We start from the raw sequence: 20,247 nt of genomic DNA, 5'->3' as shown, positions 1-20,247 counted from the left end.
GCCATATCGCGTGTGGAACTTCCCGCGCACCCCTGGAATCCACGTAGCCGGCCATATCGCGTGTGGAACTTCCAGCGCACCCCTGCAATCCACGTACCCTGCCATATCGCGTGTGGAACTTCCCGCGCACCCCTGTAATCCACGTACCCGGCCATATCGCGTGTGCAACTTCCCGCGCCCCCCTGAAATCCACGTAGCCGGCCTTTTCGCGTGTGCTACTTCCCTCGCACCCCTGTAATCCACGTACCCTGCCATATCGCGTGTGGAACTTCCCGCGCACCCCTGTAATCCACGTAGCCGGCCATATCGCGTGTGGAACTTCCCGCGCACCCCTGAAATCCACGTACCCGGCCATATCGCGTGTGCAACTTACCGCGCACCCCGGTATGCACGCACACGTTTATTTTTTCTCTCTGCGCGTGTGTGTGTTTGTGGGTACCCCTTTGTACGTCTTTTGTCCTGGAGGGCCACAGTATTGGACATTGATCATGTCTGTATATAGGTGCTATTTGTTGGCGCACCTTTTAGCTCACATTTCTTGCAGGCGCAGAGACGCTACCGCCTGCTTTCTTGTGGCGGTCGTGTTTGTGCCTGTTTGTGCCTGTGCGCTGCTTTGAGCGTGCGCTTTTTTGCCCTATTCTATTCCATGAATACGTGTTGTATGCGAGCGTGTGGGCGTTCCGCGCACTTGCCTCCTAAACTTTCCCCGTGCCGCCCACATTCTTCCCCATTGCGAGTGTTGTGCCCCATTTTATTCCCCATTCCGAGTGTCCCGCCCTGTGTCCCGCCTACTTTAGAGCTGTGCGCTGCGCTCGGAGTGATGGCGCAGTGGCCGTGGCGCACGACGTTGGTTGACCTGTGCGCCGGCCTGCGCCGCGCGTTTTCTCCGCGCACGTCCTCTGCTTTTCTTGCGCAGGGACTTCCATGAATCGACGTGCGCTGGTTTCCCTGCGCTTTGCGCTGATTTTCGGCGCAGCGCACGTATTGGCCCCTCTGCGCCGGGATTTTCGGCGCACATTTATTCCATGAATCGGCCTGAAAAGATTCTGCCTGACCTAGCCGATGCACTCCTTTAAGTTCCTCCCCCTACCCGCCTACCCAATGAATTCCTAACCTCTGAAGACCACTAAACAGCTATATAAATCCCTAGAACGCAAATGGCGGAAAGACAAAACAGCCTTGAGCAGATCCACCTTGGCCCGACACCATCGCCACTACAAGGCCGAAATCCGGAAAGCTAAAAAAGGCCATTACAACTCCCAAATCCTAAACTGTAAAAACCCCAGCAAAGAACTTCACAAAATCATGTCCGAATTCACCAGACCATCATGTACCACCGCCCTTCCCACCCCCTCAAAATAAGTCTTCGACTCACTCTCTCTACACTTTTACACCACAACTCTCAAAAGAACAAACTCTCTAACCAACAAACTAGCACTCCTACACTCACCAGGCAACCCACCCACCCTTCCTGCCATCCCACCACCTGTGACCGCAACCCAACCGACGTTCGACTCCGTCATTCCAATATCAACTGACCAATTTCTCAAACCTTTCTCTGCCTGCAAACCATCCGGCTCTCCGCTGGACCCCTTCCCTGCCACAACCCTCAAAGACATTTTTCCATCTATTTGCACAGGAGAACACGCAAGAACCATCATAAACGACTCCCTCTCCGCAGGAATCTTTTACGACGCGTTCAAAACTGCTCATGTCAAGCCTCTTCTAAAAAAACCTTCCCTCAACCCTCTCGAGCCCAAAAACTACCGTCCCATCTCAAACACCAGGTTCCTTGCCAAACGCAGTGACCGAACGCCTACTCCCAACTAAATGCCTTTGTCGAAGCCAACAATCTCATAGACCTCGCTCAATCAGGTTTTAGAGCCCGACACGGAACCGAAACCACTCTAACCTCAATCTGGGATGACCTTAAAACCACTGCTGATTCTGCGGGATGCGCCGCACTAATATTTCTTGACCTATCTGTCGCCTTCGACACAATCAACCACTCAATCCTCCTTGACATCGAACATCTACCGCACCCACTACCCTGGCCATCTGCTATGGGCAATTCCCAGACAACCTCAAATTCAGTAAAAAACCTTGAATGTACCCTAGACTCAGACCTAACCCTCTCGCTCCAAGTCAACGTCTCCAAGTCCTGCCACTACCACCTTAAAACTCGTAGGCTCATTAGCCATACCTCTCCTTTCCCAACAGACTTTCCGCGGTCCAGTCAATTGTTATGTCAAGACTGGACTATGCTTACCCCATCTACCTCGGAGTCCATGCATACCAACTGACTAAACTACAAAGAGCACAAAATGTGCAGCCCTTGGCCCAAGAGATCACATCTCCCCGGGCCTCAAAACTCTTCACTGGCTTCCAGTTGCCCGAAGGGTGACCTTCAAAACCTTATGCATCTCTCACCGAGCAATGAATATAACCGGACCTCAATATCTTCAAGACAAACTAAAACCCTACCATCCTCCTCACACTCTAAGATCAAGCTCTGCCGGCCTCCTAGTCATACCAAAAACCAACTCAGTCAGGTTAGGTGGATCATCATTCTCAGCCCTGGCCCCCACTCTGTGGAACGCATTTCCACCCCACATCCGACTCACCAAGGACCTCATGTCTTTCTGCAAATTACTGAAAACATGGCTCTTCCCCTAAAATCGACTCTTAACTCCAACTGGATAACAGCAATCAATGACCTTAGCCCAAAGCAGCTCTGTCATAAATAACAATCCAGTATCATGATCCAAGCGAGAAATTGAAAACTAATAACCTCCAATGTAAATTAAAACATATAAACTGAATAGAACAAGTGAAGTGGATGAAAGTAGTGAAATCAATGATAGGAATAAACTGGATGAAAGCAGTGAGGCCGATGAAATTAAGGAAAGTAGTGAAGTGGATGAAAGGATAAACTGGATGAAAGCAGTGAGGTGGATGAAATTAAGGAAATGGATGAAATCAATGAAATGGAAGAGAGGAACGAAGTGGACGAGAAAAATAAAATGGATGAGAGAATGGAAAGGATGAGAATATGATACAAATGGAGTGCACTTAATAGATAGAGTGCATGGAACGGATAGATGGCATGGAATGACAGAGTGCATGGAATGAATGGAACAAATAGAATAGATGAATTAAGTGTATGACATGGATGAATGCATGGGACGGATGGAATGCATGGGACGGATGGAGTGCATGGGACAAATGGAGTGCATGGGATGGATGGAGTACATGGGACGGATGGAGTGCGTGCGACGGAGTATGTGGGTAGAACGGATAAAGTGAGTGGAACGGACGAAGTGTGTGCGATGGAGGACGTGGGTAGAACAGATGAAGTGAATGGAATGGGCGAAGTGTGTGGAATGGACAAAGTGGGTAGAATGGATGAAGTGGGTAGAACGGACGAAGAGTGTGGAGTGGACGAAGAGTGTGGATAGGATGAAGAGTGTGGAGCGCATGAAGAGTGTGGAGCGGATGAAGAGTGTGGAGCAGATGAAGAGTGTGGAGCGGATGTGGAGTGTGGAGTGGATGAAGAGTGCGGAGCAGATGAAGATTGCAGAGCGGATGAAGAGTGCGCAGTGGATGAAGAGTGCAGAGCGGATGGAGAGTGCAGAGCGGAAGAAGAGTGTGGAGCGGATGAAGAGTGTGGAGTGAATGAAGAGTGTGTTGAGCGGATGACGTGTGTTGATTGGATGACTTGTGTGGATCGGATGACATGTGTGGAAAGGATGACGTGTGTGGAAATGTTGACGTATGTGGAAAGGAGGACGGTGTGGAAAGGACAAAGGGTGTGGAAAGGACAAAGGGTGTGGAAAGGATGAAGGGTGTGGAAAGGATGAAGGGTGTGGAAAGGATGATGGGTGTCGAAAGGACGAGGTGTGTGAAAAGGACGAAGTGTGTGGAAAGGATGAAGTGTGTGGAGCGGATGAAGTGTGCCAAGGGGATGAAGTGTGCGAAGGAGAGGAGGGCTGATTCCCCTTCAGCCCTCCTCTCTGCAACCCATGGCCCCTGATTGGCCTGCTCCCTATTGGCATCTGAATCCATCGAGCCGCACTTAGCCTCCCGCCCCTTCTTGCCATCCACTCGTGAATGAAGTGTACATAAAGGAGGAAATATGCAGAATGGACGAAGTGTACGGAAAGGATGAAGTGTGCGGGAAGGATGAAGTGTGCGAAAGGATGAAGTGCATGGAAAGGATGAAGTGTGTGGAAAGGATGAAGCGTGAGGAAAGGATGAAGCGTGTAGAAAAGATGAAGCGTGTAGAAAAGATAAAGTGTGTGGAAAGGATGAAGTGTGTGGAAAGGATGAAATGTGTGGAAAGGATGAAGTGTGTGGAAAGGATGAAATGGGTGGAAGAGATGAAGTAAGTGGAACGGATGGAATGCATGGATCAGACAAAGTGCGTGGATCAGAAGGAATGTAACGATTGTAGTGCAGGAATCAGTTGGAGCGCAGGGAACGGTTGGAGCACATGGAACGGTTGCAGTGCATGGAACGGTTGCAGTGCATGGAACGGTTGAAGTGCATGGAACAGTTGGGGTGCATGGAATGGTTGGAGTGCATGGAATGGTTGGAGTGCATGGAACGCCTGGTTGGATTGCATGGAACGGTTGGTTGGAGTGCATGGAACGGTTGGTTAGAAAATGTATGGAATGGTTGAAGTGCATGGAACAGCTGATGAGCATGAAATGTTTAGAGTGCATGGAATGCATGGAGCATGAAGGCGCTCGACATTAAGCACCTACTGAAAGTCACCATATCACTTCACCACTCTTACTCTCTTCTATACACCACCACTCAACTAGAACACAGCGAAACTATGACATATTCGGTATAGCTGTTCTCATACCAATACCTACCACATACTCCCCATCATCCTAACTAAACACAGCTGGCTGCACACCCGCCAGCCTAGGTGTTCTCCTCAGGCCTAACACAGCCAGAATCAGTCTGGTATCACCCTGCCAGAACGAACACATACTCCATATCTCCGTATCACCACACCTATCGCTAAAAAGCAGCTATCATAGGCATGCCACACCTGCTGCACACATATCCAGTGCACACACGCACCTTATGACTCTTTCTCTCACTCTCTACTGACTTGAACTACGGTTCCTGAGGGTGTTCAACCTACCAGCGCCTTGAGATCATACCAATGGTACATAAGGCGCTATATAAATACAAAGTAACATAACATAACATACAGGTAAATGAAGATTTGGAGAGCACACAGCTTTGCAAATGACACTTGATCATAGCAGATGGGAGAAATGACAGTATTATTTTATTACACGTTACAGAGTAAGTGGCAGTTACCCTGTTTATATGCATTTATACAAGAGCTGTACATGTACTGTGCAGAAAATATTCATACCTGCAGTTTGTGTTCATGCATGTGGATGTGCATGAATCTGAAAGCAGAAATCTTGGAGAGTTTTATAGTATTAGCTGCTGTGGGTGCTTTGCAATCACAGCAGAATTTTACTCAGAGTGATCAACAGTACATCTAAAGTGCTGAACTGTGATGATGGAGTAAGATGTAGAGTTCTTGGATGTGATTGGTGGATTGTTGTGTGACTGCTTAACAGTAGCCAATGAGGGAATGGTGCAGAGAGTGAAGTGGAAAGGGTAGAAGGGCTGCCCCAGTGTTACACACTCTGCGGACACTGCAGCTGTTCGCGGACAGGGGGTGCCACATCCAGGGTTTCTCAGCAAATCCAGCATGGGAAGGGGACTGTAGGGATTAGCCTATCAGGTGTTGAAGTTGTTCTTTGCAGGAAGAGAGGGTGTGTGTGTAGTGAAGATGGCAGATGTGAAGAAAGTGAGGGTGTTGGTTGTTGGAGATTCATTTGTAGATCGTTTAGAGAGGTATGCTATGTTTAAACATAAGTCTGCCAGTTTTGTTTTTTAAGGAGTGGAGGTTTACTGGTCAACAGTGCCTGATTGCAATATGCAGGCAGATGTTGGAGATTGTTAAACTTTCTGCATGTGGAAGAGTTCAGATGTAGTGGTACTGCATTGAAGTGGTGTCCATTTGGGATACATCAGAGCTCCTACTTTGTTGAGTAGTCTTGAAAACTTGATTCAGGCGGTGATGGAGGTTGTTCCAAATGGGAAAGTGATTTCTTCTCAAATACTGCCTAGGGCACTATGGGACAATTCTAATGTTTTGTGGCCCCAGCAAAATGGTGCAAGGTGTTTGGTAAATAGGGGGATGTCTGCTGCTTTTTTGTTGAGAAGTGGAAAGTTGTCTTGTAACAATGACAATATTGATTATGTTAATGGTGACTATTTTAAATTAGATGGCATTTCTTTATCCATATTGGGAAATGCCATGTTATTTCAAAATATAAGAAGTGCTTTACAGAGGATAATGTGAAGACATCAGGACGAAAATAAATGGTAAAAAAAAATAACAAAAATGAAAGCTGTTTTTTTAGAAGCATTTTCTCCAAAAAACAGTGGGGCACACTATTTAAATTTTCAATCCCCACTCCCAGATTTTACAATGTATCCACTGTCACCGCTGTTGTCTGCGGACAGCGCATATTACATACAGGGATTTTGAGGCTGAGAGGCATGCAAATGAGACTATGCAGGGCAAGGGATTGGTCAACAAGGTTAACTGGGTGTGATGTGTAAGGAGAGACTTTGTCAGAAAGTCTCTTTCCTGAGAGGAGAGCAGATAGCTATGGCTCTGTCTTTCAGAAGGAAGATTGTCTGGATTTTATGAGACTGGTGGATAAAATGGTTGGAGGTGCATGCAGATCACTGTGGAGTGGCTTCACATCTTAGATTCCCTCATGTGGAATTGCACTGGCATAGAGTGTGTGGAATGAAGTGGCTGGATTTGGTACCTCTTAGTGCTACTTTGGTGACTCAGCATCGTCCAGACATTATTATTATTCATTGTGGAGGGAACAGTCTCTGGATTCTCTTTGCAATTTGCAATGAAAGAAGGACTTGGGAAAGTCATGGACATGTTTCCAAAATCCCGAGTAATTTTTTCTCATATTGCGCCAAGACAAATATGGCTGCGTTCTTCTTCATTTGGTCCACAAATGGAGAAAGTGAGGCGCATTGTCAAGAAACCTGTTTGTGCCTTTTTGAGAGATGTTGGCATGTCCTCTTTTCACAATGAAAATATTATGTTTCGTAATACACACATTTTCCGCAGAGTTGGAGAACATCTTACTTATGCTGGCAATCAGATTTTTCTGCAAAATATACAAAATGCATTATGACCCTTTTTGTAATTATAGCAATCCTTTTTCCAGTAGGTGTTGACCATTTGAAGTTTTTGAAACACAAAAAAACCACAAAAAGGCTTTTTTCAGAGCCACCACTTCCTCCTGGAGAATAGTGCAATGGTTTTGATAGCGCAGTACCCCAAAAATGTACATGTACACGGACTGTACGCAGACTTCGGAAAATGCACAGGACCCTTCAGCATTTCATTGCACTTCTATTTTTGAACTGCGAGAGGCGGCCGTGAAAAGAGCCTTTTATTTGGGGGGTTTTGTTGTTTTGTATTTTTTGGGGGTTTTCAGACATGAGTCATAAGGAAAGGAAGGAAAGAGAGGGTAAGGAAGGGGCACCAACCAAGGGGATAAGAAAGGGCAGGTGGAGAGAGAAAGATGTAGGGTGGGCCTTAATCCGGTAGTGGGCAGCCGTTCTCATGCTCCTGGACTGCAACCTCGAAAGCACTTTGAAGGGTCTCCCCCCTTCAGAGCACTGCGTCTCAGTACATACCCAATACTGTGACCCTCGAAAGGTAAGGGTCTACAATATCACATATGGCCTGCGAGGCAGCGGGAGAGCTGGACTGCCCCACAGGTGTGCCTTTTGTTGTGGCAGGAGCAGAAACAGAGGATGTTGCAGAGGAACTCAACCTATTATGTTTATCGCAGGGTACAACCCTACGAACAGCCCCACCGTGGAACAACCTTAGGTGTTGCTTCATTGTGCTAGTACCGTAGCTGTACAAACCTGGTTTGCTATGACTGAGCACCAACTGGCACTCAGTTGCTTCATTGTGGTAGTACCGTAGCTGTACAAACCTGGTTTGCCATGACTGAGCACCAACTGGCACTCAGTGCAGTGCACCTTCTTTGTACGAGCTTTCGGTACTCCATCAAGAGTGGCAAACAACCTCCATGCCCAAGATTCATGGTGAGTTCTAGTAGTAGGGACTTCCACTACCTCATCCTCGTCATCTTCTTCATCCTCCTCTGCCTCCTCACACCTGTTCCCCTCTCCAGGCCCTTGGAGAGGTGGTGGTGGTGGAGGGGTTGGGGGTGGTGCTGAGGCAGAATTAGCACCAGCAGGAGCACCAGCAGCCATGGTTGCCATCTTCAATGGTGTCAGGAGGCAGAGCAAAGGCAGCAATTTGTAGAATATAAAATTCAGCAGTGTCTGTCCTGGAACTCCAAAAACAGAATGAGAAGCAGCTCTGGGTTGTGGCCTTTTATATGGGTGCTGGTGCATGCTTCGCGAACAGCCACACTGTCCGCGAACACTTTGAACACCAAAAAGGGTTCAAGAAGTTCCAAAAAATATGCAGATCACTACGGACATGGTCTGGGATATGCGCAAGGGTGAAGTTTCACAGCAAAATACCTTGGATTGCTCGAAAAAGCACTTTTTTGGTGTCCGGGGGCCCAGACTGTGTTCACGAACAAGGACCTATGCTTAGCGTGCATGCGGTCGCATGATGACACCGCGGACACGTTTGTGAATGTAGGAACCAAATGTGCGGGGTCGGGTGTATGCATGCATGCCGGTGTTCTACGTGCAGTGTTCAGGACCCTGAACTAATTAAATGTGCATCACAACTTTGCAGACAGGCAGACAGGCTATGTGTTCTACGGACGTATTCATTCTGATTACGGACAATGCGAACAGGGGGGATGTTCTTAGGACACCTTATTTTGAATAATAGCGGACAGGTAGACAGATTTTGTGTCCTGCGGATACCTCAATTTTGATTGTGAACAGTGCGGACAAGTATGGTGTCCTTAGGACACCCCCATTTTGGTTAATTGTGGACATCCCGGACAGTCACGCTATCCGTGGACACCCTAACGGCTTTAAAAAAAAAACACAGAGGAATATAGTAACAGCATACATAATATTTTATTATTGTATAAAAATAGAAACATTATGAAAGAGATGGGGAAGCAGGAACTGATACAAATACACAGGAATTAGGGGTTTCTACATGTTGGATGGTAAGGGAACAAGGGATTGAAGTCTCATCATAACGTTCTTTGTGATGGGGATTTTTTAGGGATGGTTGGTTGGGACATGGAGAAGGGGTACAGGTACATGTGAGACAGTGATATTTATTTTTTTCCATGATAAGGTTCTCTGCAAAGTTTTTCAAAATAATGAATTTGCTCATTAATTGATCTATTCTTTTGCTCTAAATGCAGCAGATGATTTCCCAAAGTGTCTGTTTCAGTATTATTCTTATTGTCTATATGTTCTGTTAATAGAAATGTGTAAAGTACACATAAAATAATGTTTATTAATTGGCTTACTTAGAAAAGTGTAGTGTCTGCCATTAGTGTCACTGTTCTCACTCATTTCGCCCCGAGGAAAGGAAATTTCTAGCTATTCCAAAGTACTAGACATTTCTGTGTAAAAAAGGAAAATTATTTTTCAGTGTATCCACTACAGAAAGTTTATAAATATAGGAATTAATGTGGTGTACTTGCCAGTTTGTTTTTTAGTTTTCCTGTTACTGCTATGTAGGTTTTATGTTGATATTTGCTGTGCAGTTTCTGTATAAAGCATCAGTGAGGTAATTATGTTGGAGGCATAAATTATTTTTATTTTGGTTTGTTCCATTATGTTGCTATGTAATTGGACTGTTGGTGTCTTACATATACAGTTTGCACTTCTTATTTATTTTTGAATGCAATGTATTTATATGCTGCTCTTTAAACATGTTCAGTGTGTTTATTGCGTGATACAACAATGTAAGATACCCCGTGAGTTTTTGGATAGTGTTGATGTGACCGAGTCCATCTGTGGACATGCGCACGGTCCGCGGACATCAGAACCACTAGTGTAGGACAGGGGGTTCAATATGTTGTATGGTACATGTATATAAACTCCTACTAAAAACCTATCAAATTCATGATATCTATATCTGTATTCAGTGAAGAAATCTTTTTTAGGGGATGTTATGGTTAAGTTGCGCTACAAAAAACCTATGGAATTGAGTGAAAAAACTTTGTTAAAGGGACATTATGGTTAAGTTGCGCTACTAAAAGCTTATGAAGTTCAGTGAAAAAACTTTGTTAAATGGGCGTTATGGTTTTAAGTAAAACCGAAAAACCCTAGAAATTCGCCAGTTATGGTAAGATAAGCAACCATAACTCACACCACCACCGTGCACTGCTAAGACTAATACCCATGACATCAATGACATCACAAATGACATTACATATGCATTTAGTATTTATGCGCAGCCTCTACAATGGATTGTTTTTATAATATTGGCAGAAAAATGTCAAAAAATCATTGGAAGAACTATCATGTGCCAAATGGTTCATCAGGTGATGCATTGCTATAAACATGATTGTGTTACTGACTTCTTTCCAGTACATGAATGCACTTGTATAGAAATGTAGGCATTCTCGGCAGCATGCACCATAGAGCTGCAATATTCAATACCTTACTATGTTGGATAGTGAAATTATGAATCATTTCATTTCAGCATTTTATACACTGTGACATATATACTAAGTACCTAACAATACCTTCTTTACTGCATAATTGTAGTAGTACACATAAAATATAAAAATACCACAATGCATAGAAATATGAGTATATACAAGGAAAGTAAAGTAAGCAAAAAAACAGCAGCATTACAGAAAGTGTTAATAACCTGCCTATTTAAGTTCATGCAGAGACATGATTGCTGTATCTCAAAGCTGTTTATTCCCTTAGGTTTATGTGTTGTATAATGTGAGTGAATTCTAAGGAAAGTATTGTAAGTACACAAAAGAAGAGTAAGGTATAGAAACATAGTATCTTTTGCATTTTTACTTCATGACTTTTACTGAAAAAAACACCTGGCCTAGATATGTTAGTGAACAAAAAAGAAGGGGTAATAAGATATGTAATTTTATCAGTGATGTCATGAATGACATTGTTATGTCATCTTTGATGTCATGGGTATTAGTCTTAGCAGTGCATGGTGGTGGCACGAGTTATTGGGGCTGATTAATGGAATTTCTGCGCCAAAAAACTGGGATTTGTTTGCCATTCTGACCGCAAATCCCCATTTGCTAAACAGGGATTTGCGGGCACGATGACGCACAAATCCCCGTTTTTTGGCACACAAATTCCATGAATCAGCCAATAGTTGCTTAGCTTACCGTAATTGGAGAATTTCTAGGGTTTTCGGTTTTACTTAAAGCCATAGCGTCCGTTTAACAAAGTTTTTTCACTGAATTTCATAGGTTTTTAGTAGCGCAAATTAACCTTAGCGTCCCTTTAACAAAGTTTTATCAATGAATATATATATATATATATATATATATATATATATATATATATATATATATTCAAGGAAAAATCTTTAGTTATAAGGACATCAAGGTGAGATGTTAATGCAACAAAATAAAAAATGGGTAATGGGTATTTGTTAATCCCCGAAGACCATGAACAGGGACATCCATGGCTATTTTGAATAACATACCGGGTGAAAACCAGTTTTTGGATGGCTTATAACTTTGGCGTCACTCAATGAAATTGCACGAAATGTGGCAATATCATTCTAGGCCTGACCCCGAATGGTTCTGTATGGTGCTGTTTTGTCAAGAGGGCACAGAAGTACAGGGGGGGACCCAAAATATTTGAACGGCTTATACATTTGGTGCCATTGGACGAATCTGCACAAAAGTTTGCAAAAAGACTTTAGACACAGAATTGAATGGATTTGCCAATGTTAGTGGGATTTTGTCAAGAGGTGTCAAAATTAGATGGTGGTTCTCAACATTTGTAGATGGCTTATAACTTTGTTTCCATTTGACGAATGGGCACACAAGTTTGCAGAAATATTAGAGACCCAAACTTGAATATATGTGCAAAGTCTGAATGGAAGTGGGGGCTAAGTTTTATGACTGTTTTATGTACACAATTTTTTTGACACTTTTGAAAGCATGGTTTTGCAAATGTGTCCATGTTTTATTTTTTGAAAAGTGTCATAATATAGGTACGAAAAATAAGATATACCTTTCGTGATTGAGATATAACCTGTGGTCATGGGCAGTGGCCAGATTGTCTGGGTCATGATCAAAGGCCATGACCCGGACAATCTGGCCACTGACCTTAACCACAAGGGACCGGCGAATTGGGTTAAAGTGTGCATGGCCACCAGGGGCCGGTGATGTAGTCAAGTTTTTTCGAAAACGGTATAGGTTTGAATGGAAAAAGACATTCTGCTCGTGGCTACAGCCTGAAGTGCTGGACAAGATTGCAGAAAACATTTGTGAGGAGCATCAACAACGACCTCAAAATATGGTTTTGCAAATCTGTCCTGTATTTTATTTTTTCTAAAGGGTCAAAATGTAAGTACACACAATTGTGATATAACTTTGGTTCCTGGGCAATGGGACTGTCCCTAAGCAAGGACAAATGTGAACTCTGATTTGCTTATTGGGACATGCAGCATGGCCGAAGCCCTACGTTTGAATGCAAAAAACATGTTTGCTTGCAGCTGTAGCCTGAAGTGCTGAATGGGGTTGCAGCAAACTTGCACAAGGAGCATCTGCAAGGATCTGAAAGCATGCTTTTGCAAATCTATCCTGTCTTTTACTTTTTGAAAGTGTCAAAAAATAAGTCCAAAAAATAGTGACACAACTTTGCTGCCTGGGCAGTGGTCCTGGTGCTCGGCAATGACAAATGTCTACTCTGAATTGCCTATTGGGTAATGCGGAATGGCCAAAGCCCATGCCCCATGGATTATGGAAACTGGCTGCGGCTGCAAGACATGAACACTGGCTCATGGTCCCATTATGAGGGTATAGTGAACACTGAACTAGGGTGCAGGCTAGGTGCAGTGGATAACGGGTTGGTTTGGTGGGGCTATGGGGTCATGGTCGAGCCTCATGCCCAAGAAAACTCAACCATGACTTGCATCCCCAGCATGCACGGCTGATAATGACACACATCAATATGTGATGCAAAAAATATGTTTGTTAAAGGTTTACAGTTATTTTATATATGTTAAAAGGAGAATGATTAAGAACTTATATAGAGTAATGTAACAACATGAAATTCACAGAAAAAACATTGTTAAAGGGATGTTATGGTTAAGTTGCACTATAAAAACCTATGAAATTCAGTGAAAAAACATTTTTTTTTCAATATTGTTTGGCTGATAAATCAACCTTTCAATACATTTCAACATAAAAAGGTTGTTTATACATATACATAAATCAATTTAAAAAAAATGTAATTCACAAATTCATGGAAAATGAAAAATGCATTATATCCAATTATATAATTTTTGAAAACCACATTAAAAACTAAAAAAGAAAAATGTTTTTTGGTGTAGGGAGGAGCCAAAGGAAAAGAAAAGAGAGAATATGATTATTTCCAAAAGTCTTTAATGATAAAAGGGAAGAAAAGAACGAGAGAGCAGTAGTAATGCATTTTGCCATGTTAATGTTAATGTTAATGTTAATGTTAATGTTAAAGGACATTTGTACCGCGCACTATCACCACCGAAGTGGTCCCCTGGCGCTCTGGTGGCTCTTAAAAAGGGGAGGAGAGGGGATGGGTTAGTGGGAATAAGCTGTTGGCAGCCTCAGCCCGTTGGGTCCGTTGGCTGGGCTTGGGGTGTTTTACGGTCGATAGTCGTTGTGTGCTGTTGTGCAAGTCTATGTGTGGTTTGTTTTGTTGTTGCATTGTTGTGAAGTTTGTGCGGATTGCTGCATTTAAGGCTTGTGGGTGTGTTTTGTTAGAGTTTGAGAGGTGTTGATATTGTTAGTTGGTTGGTTAGTTGGAATTGCTGTCCTTGCAATTATGGGATTCCATCTAGGTGCGGTACATGCTGACATTCACATTCTGAAAGATGATGTTAGGAAAGGCAAAGAAACAAAATAAGTGCAGAAAAAATAATCAAATATGCCATAAAAGGGGTGATGTTGACTAATGGGGAAGGGTCAGGTTTGCAGCAAACTATAGGCATGCCACAGGTGAATAACCAAAGGCAGATTGATCAGCGTAATAATGGATTCATACCGAGGCAGAGGCTTCCAGAATAATCAGGGACATTTCCAGAATAATCAAAGTGGATTTCAAAACATACAAAACGATAATGAAGGCATGAAGGGAGGGCAAGTTAGGAGACTTCCTGTATGTTAGACATGTGGAATGACAGGACACATTGCACGTATGTGCAGAGGTCAAGAGTTTGTGCAAAATGGGCAATTCTCAGGAAGATTTGCCCAAGATCAGACATTATATCAGACATGAGCGCTGGGAGAGCAGCAAGTACAGCATTTTAGGAAAAGTGCAAAATGGATTTACTGCAGACGGCAAGTGCAGTGAGCCCATATACAGACTCAGCAATATACAAACATGTAATAAATAGTGACACACAGGAGTGATGGTGTCATTATGAAACAAAGGAATCCTTTTATAGGAACAGGTGTATGCATGCACTCACAGTGGGGCAGCCTCACAGGAGGACTTGATGTGCTCAGAATTGTTAGTGGCACTAAGCCTCAAGGAGTACCAAAAATTAATATGCCAAAGGGAGAACAATTTTTGTTCTAATGGTAGACATTGGGACTGTGTGTCCATACAGCAAAGACAGAAAAGTGTTGAATGAATATTAGAGAATTGAGGGTTTTTATTGAAGACTATAAATGCAGTTTTTTCTCTAGTGATGAATTAGTAGTCTCTGGAGGAGGGTGTGTTATGGCAAATTTTTGTTATATGTGCGACAGACATGTGTTAATATTTTGAGAAGGGAGTGAGTGACAAAGCCTAAACATGATGATTCTATTTAGGTGATTAAGGGAAAGTGTGTTTTTTTTGTGAATGTTTGATTTGAATATGGGTACATTTATAGTGGCATGCACAGGGCAAGAGGCCCTATAAGGTGTCTTCTGGTGAGACCAGAGGTTTTGGTGTTATAAAATAAGCATAGTGTTGCACATGGCTGTGTGGCCTAGTGGAGGAAAGAGGTGAGGAGAAAAAGTTACTTACCAACTGTAATGTTATTTTGACTGGATGTTCCTCCCACGCATTCTCCATCCCCGATAAATCCACCCCCAGCTTGCCAGCCCCGGAAACGCAAAGCAGTAATGTGTAGAGGAGGCGGGAGTAAAAAGAAATGTGTCCCTTTAAACATGCACAAAGTGCAACACAGCTTTTCCAAATCTTGTCTCCTGGCTCGAGGAGGAATCAAGACTGTAGAATTTAGTGAAAGTGTGTGCGGACGACCATGTGGCAGCTGCACATATGTCCTTAATTGGAACTCCTCTTTGGAGAGCTGTAGAGGCTGCGACACCCCTGGTTTAATGAGCCCTGAGATGTTGAGGGGACTCTTTTCCTGCCAATTCATAGCACACTATAATGGTTAATATAATCCATCTTGAGATGGTTTGTTTTGTAATAGGTAAACCTAATTTGTGCCCTGCATACCCCACAAACAATTGGTCTGCTTGCCTAATCCTCGCAAGTCTGCTAATGTAAAAACTCAAGGCACGCCTTGCGTCCAGCCTGTGCAATCTCTCTTCCTCTTTCCCTGGAAACGGGAGGAGGATAAAACGAGGGTAAGGTTGTCTTTTGTGTGATGTGGAATTCTGAGACCACCTTTGGGAGAAAATTTGCTTTCACTTGGAGAACTAACTACTTTATCTTTGTGAAAGATAGTATGTGGAGGTTTGCAAGACAAAGCTTGTAATTGGCTCACTCTTCTGGCAGAAGTTAAAGCCACTAGAAAGATTGTTTTAATAGTGAGAAACCTTAATGAACAGGAATGAAGGGGTTCGAATGGAGTGATCAACTCTGTTTTTTTTGATAGACTTTAAAAGCTGTGTTCGTGTTCAGTTGACTTTCAACAATTTTCTATAAAATGTCCTCGCTTGCCAGGTTTACATATGCTATGAAATTTGCAACTGAATATCTCAACGATTTGTGCCTCATGTGAAATATCATTTGCCAGGCTTCTTGCAAGTCTATTTTAACATACATTTCAAGACATTTCCGAAAATGTCTGCTCCTTTGATCAATTAGTTCAGGATCGTATTTTTTTGGTACAAGGTATATTAAACCAGAGCCACATGAGATCTCCATGATGCTTAGCATTCATTGATTTTATTAAATATGCCTCTGTTGAGCCATATTGCTTTAACAGAAAAGGATTTGTAATGAAATCTTTATATTTCAAATACCTTTCTCAAGTCTTAATCCAGTCAGTTTCCCAGAGTTTAGTTTTAGCTCTCATGGGATTGGATATTAGTAAATCTTTACTAATGTTTGCTTCATGGAGATATTCATGGACTTTCAGTTTTCATGGGCGTATGAAATTACCATTTGATTTTTGCAGATAATCTGATAAAGCTACTAGCAGCCCATTATCATTGTCCATTGAAACACATTTGTGAAAGAGAGTACACATTTTCCACTTGTAGTTGGCATGGAGAGATATAAGTCCCAGCTCATGTTTAATGAGAGCAATGGGAATAGCAGACAGTAAATTTAAGATGGATTTCTAGAATTTACTTTCCTTAACATCCCAAAAGTGATCAGATTTCCATCTCTTTGTCTCTGTGCCATATAGCAATATAGAAACAGTTTTCTGTTTATAGTAACCTAAAAGAGGGGAGATGGAGAATTTGCAATATCTTGCACGTGTTATACGTGCTGTGCTAAACTCGTGTTCAATTTGCATTTCAAGGATGTTTCATAAGGCAGGTCTGAGTGATTGTTATTTACGTTGACCCCCAAGTAAGTGTAGAATGAAACTACTAGTCTGCCCCATCTAATTGCCACTTTACCTTTATATTACGATATTTTAATGGACCAAATTGAACTATTTGACTTTTCTTCTCATTTATGGAAAGCATGCTGTTCTTGGCATATTCACCAAGGGCTTTTAGCATCCTGTGGAGGCCAGCCGGGGAGTTTGAAATAAGGACAAGGTCGTCTGCGTAAAAGAGGCAATTGGAGCATGGGTTTATCAAGTTTTGGAGTATCTGTTGCCAAACCCATAGAGCTCATGCCCATTTCATGGATGTAAAAGTTGAAAATGTCTGAAGTAAGGATGCACTCATTCCTAGGCCTGAAATAAAGCCCATTTGGTGGTGGTCCCGAAGTTTGTTCTTCGTTAGCCATTCATTAAGATCCCGCAGGATCAATCTAGCAAAGAAATTTCTGTCTGGGGCAGTCCAATAGGGCTATTGGTCCATACGAACTATGTGCCATCCTATCCCCCCTTTTGTACAAAGGGATAATTACTGATTATTTTCACGATGCGGGAATACAAGCTTTCTGAATGACTGTACTTAGGCAATCTTCATTTTGTTTCATTTGTTGGTAGGGTTTTATTAGTGGATAGTTTACTGTCCATGGTTTTCTTGGTATTGGTACTTCAATAGGTGCTGATCTTCTGATAGGCACTGGGCATAGCCCTACTGTGGCTCTCTGCTAGTTTATTTGCTCATCATACGTCACATATTTTGGTGTGAACGTTCCTGGTACTTCAATATGGACAATTGGAGTGCAGGCTTTATTTGGAGCCTCCTCTTCACTGTACTTGAGCCAGTCGCAGCTAATCATTGTGAGACTTGTGACTGATGTTACACTTGTCGAATGTAAGTATCCGCTTTTTGGATAACACCACTATTCACCTGCAATGAACGTGGTGTGTTAGACATGCTTTAGAGATCAGATGGTGAACCACCGATGAGAGATCATTTGGATTTCATGTTTTTCTAATCTTTTTTTAAAATCTTTTTTACTGTTTATATCTTTCTTCATTGTTTCCCCTTTCCCTTTATAGACATTTCTAGTCTGTGTAGTCTGGTTTCTGTATATTTCTCATTGATATGTTCCTGTCTTGGTCTGTTTTGATATTATATTGTTAATCTACCCCTCTGGACTCAGATGACATTTTGCCATTATTAGGAATTAAATTGTACTATTTCTTATCTATCCAGTATCGCCAATCATGTGTCTACAGGGTGAGTGTGAATTTTTTTGTAGAGATCTTGACTCATTAATAGAGTTATGTAATGCTGATTGAATTTGCTAAATTATCCCAGTTCAGTAATGTATGCTTCTGTTAAACATGCATGTGAAAATTCAAGGTACATGACATCGTGTAGCATTGCTCTTCTTTGAAGACTTCATGTCATCCAACCACTGGGTAATTTCCACACAATTGACTAAGATTACGAATATGGAAAGAAACATGTTGGGTCTTCTTGTTTTCATTTTTAGTTATGATGACCTATTTCAACCAGGTAGTGACTAGGATGTCTAGTAATATGAAATATTGCATTTAACTGTGTTTTTGCTTTTACGAAATACCATGTTTATTTTTTGTTAATATTTGAAGTTATTATTTGGTTTATTCCAGCGTTGATTCATTTTTCTACTGAGAATGTTTTTGTGCAATTGAATTGAGATGATTGTTTGGTATGGATATGCCGTGTGAATGATGAGTGTATGAAGTTACTTTGAGGTGGTTGCACTCTTTTTGGTTTTAAGTAAAACTTTTGAAATTGATTGTATTTAAAAAAAATATGTTCACAATATATGTATGTTGGACATTTATTTTTGTATTTGACAAATGACGTTCATTATAAGAAATTTTATAATCCATTAGTGGATTGTTTATGACTAAATACATATATTGTAGTAATTATTCAATGGATGTGAATTGAATCTTTTCACTTGCCACTCATCTGGTATCCGGCTGTTTAGTAGAAATTGATTATGTGCTAGACAGTCTTGCTGCTTTGTTTTTCACCACACAGAAGCATACGGTGTCTTTGTCTCCCTATATATACCGGTGCTTTCCAGGTATGACTGGGGTTTAGATATGCCTGGTGTCCCTGTTCTTCTGTTTTTTATGTTTGCTTAGTTTACCAAAACTGGCAAATTGCATGGTTTTTTTCGGTTTTACTTGTAACCGTAATGTCTATTTAACAATGTTTTCTCGTTGAATTTCACAGGTTTTTGTTAGTGCAATTTAACCATAATGTCCCTTTAACAAGGTTTTTTCAGTGAATATATATCAGAGGGCCTGCGGTAGCGGCCCTGTCGTTCTGGTTAAGTTGCTAAACCCATAGGAAGAGCATCTTTTGGGTGGCTTATAACTTTCACGCCCCTGGATGAATACTATTGAAACCTTGCAAAAAAAGGTATAAGGCCCTGTCAGATTGACTCTTCGAAGTTGGGTGAGGTTTCGTGCACGCTGGGCAAAGTTATAGGGTGTTTCCAAAATATGTGGTTTTCCCATAGATGCAAAGGAGAAAAAAAGTTTGATCATGCCTACAGACCAAACCATTGGATGGATTTCCCCAAATTTGGGCCAGGAGTGGCTGCTTTGACGCAAATGTGTGCTTTTGAAAATTTGATGTAAATCCGTCCAATGTTTTTTTTTTAAAATGTCCAAAAAGTAGGTAATGCTATTTGGGTTTGGTCCGGGAACTCACTTCTCTGTTCGGTCTGCGGTCATCCTCTGATTGGTCCAGGGGCCGGCGTGATGCCCGAAGACATCAGACAAGCATGCTGATTCGGATGGTGAAAAGCATGAGGTGAGTCATATTTTTGGAAACGCATGCCATGTTTGATCCATGAACACTGCCTGTTGTCTGTGGTTTGTGCGGCTTGGGGAAAAGTCTGTTAAACACTTTATGGGTTATTTAGTGGTGAAAAGAAGGGCTGGGAAGGGTGGGGGAATGATAAGTGGAATAAAGATGATCTGGGGCTGTTTTTCTAAGTAAAAAAAGTGGATGTAGGTTCCGTTCGTTCCTGGACACCGCGGTTGTCCACGATTGGCGCCATGAATGAGTAGCTTGAAAAAGACATTTGGGGTTATTTGATGGCTGAAAGAGGGCGTCAAAATTTTAGGGGAGTGGAATGAAAGTGATATGGATCTGTTTTTATAGGTGAAAAAAGGGTTTGGAAATACAGTTGAGTCTGCAGTCTATTTTGGTGTCCGTGGACATCATTTTTTGATTG

The sequence above is a fragment of the Ambystoma mexicanum genome, chromosome 5p, assembly GCF_040938575.1.
Source record: "Ambystoma mexicanum isolate Mex_15411 chromosome 5p, UKY_AmexF1_1, whole genome shotgun sequence".
NCBI lineage: Eukaryota > Metazoa > Chordata > Amphibia > Caudata > Ambystomatidae > Ambystoma > Ambystoma mexicanum.
Note: the sequence above shows the minus strand (reverse complement) of the source record.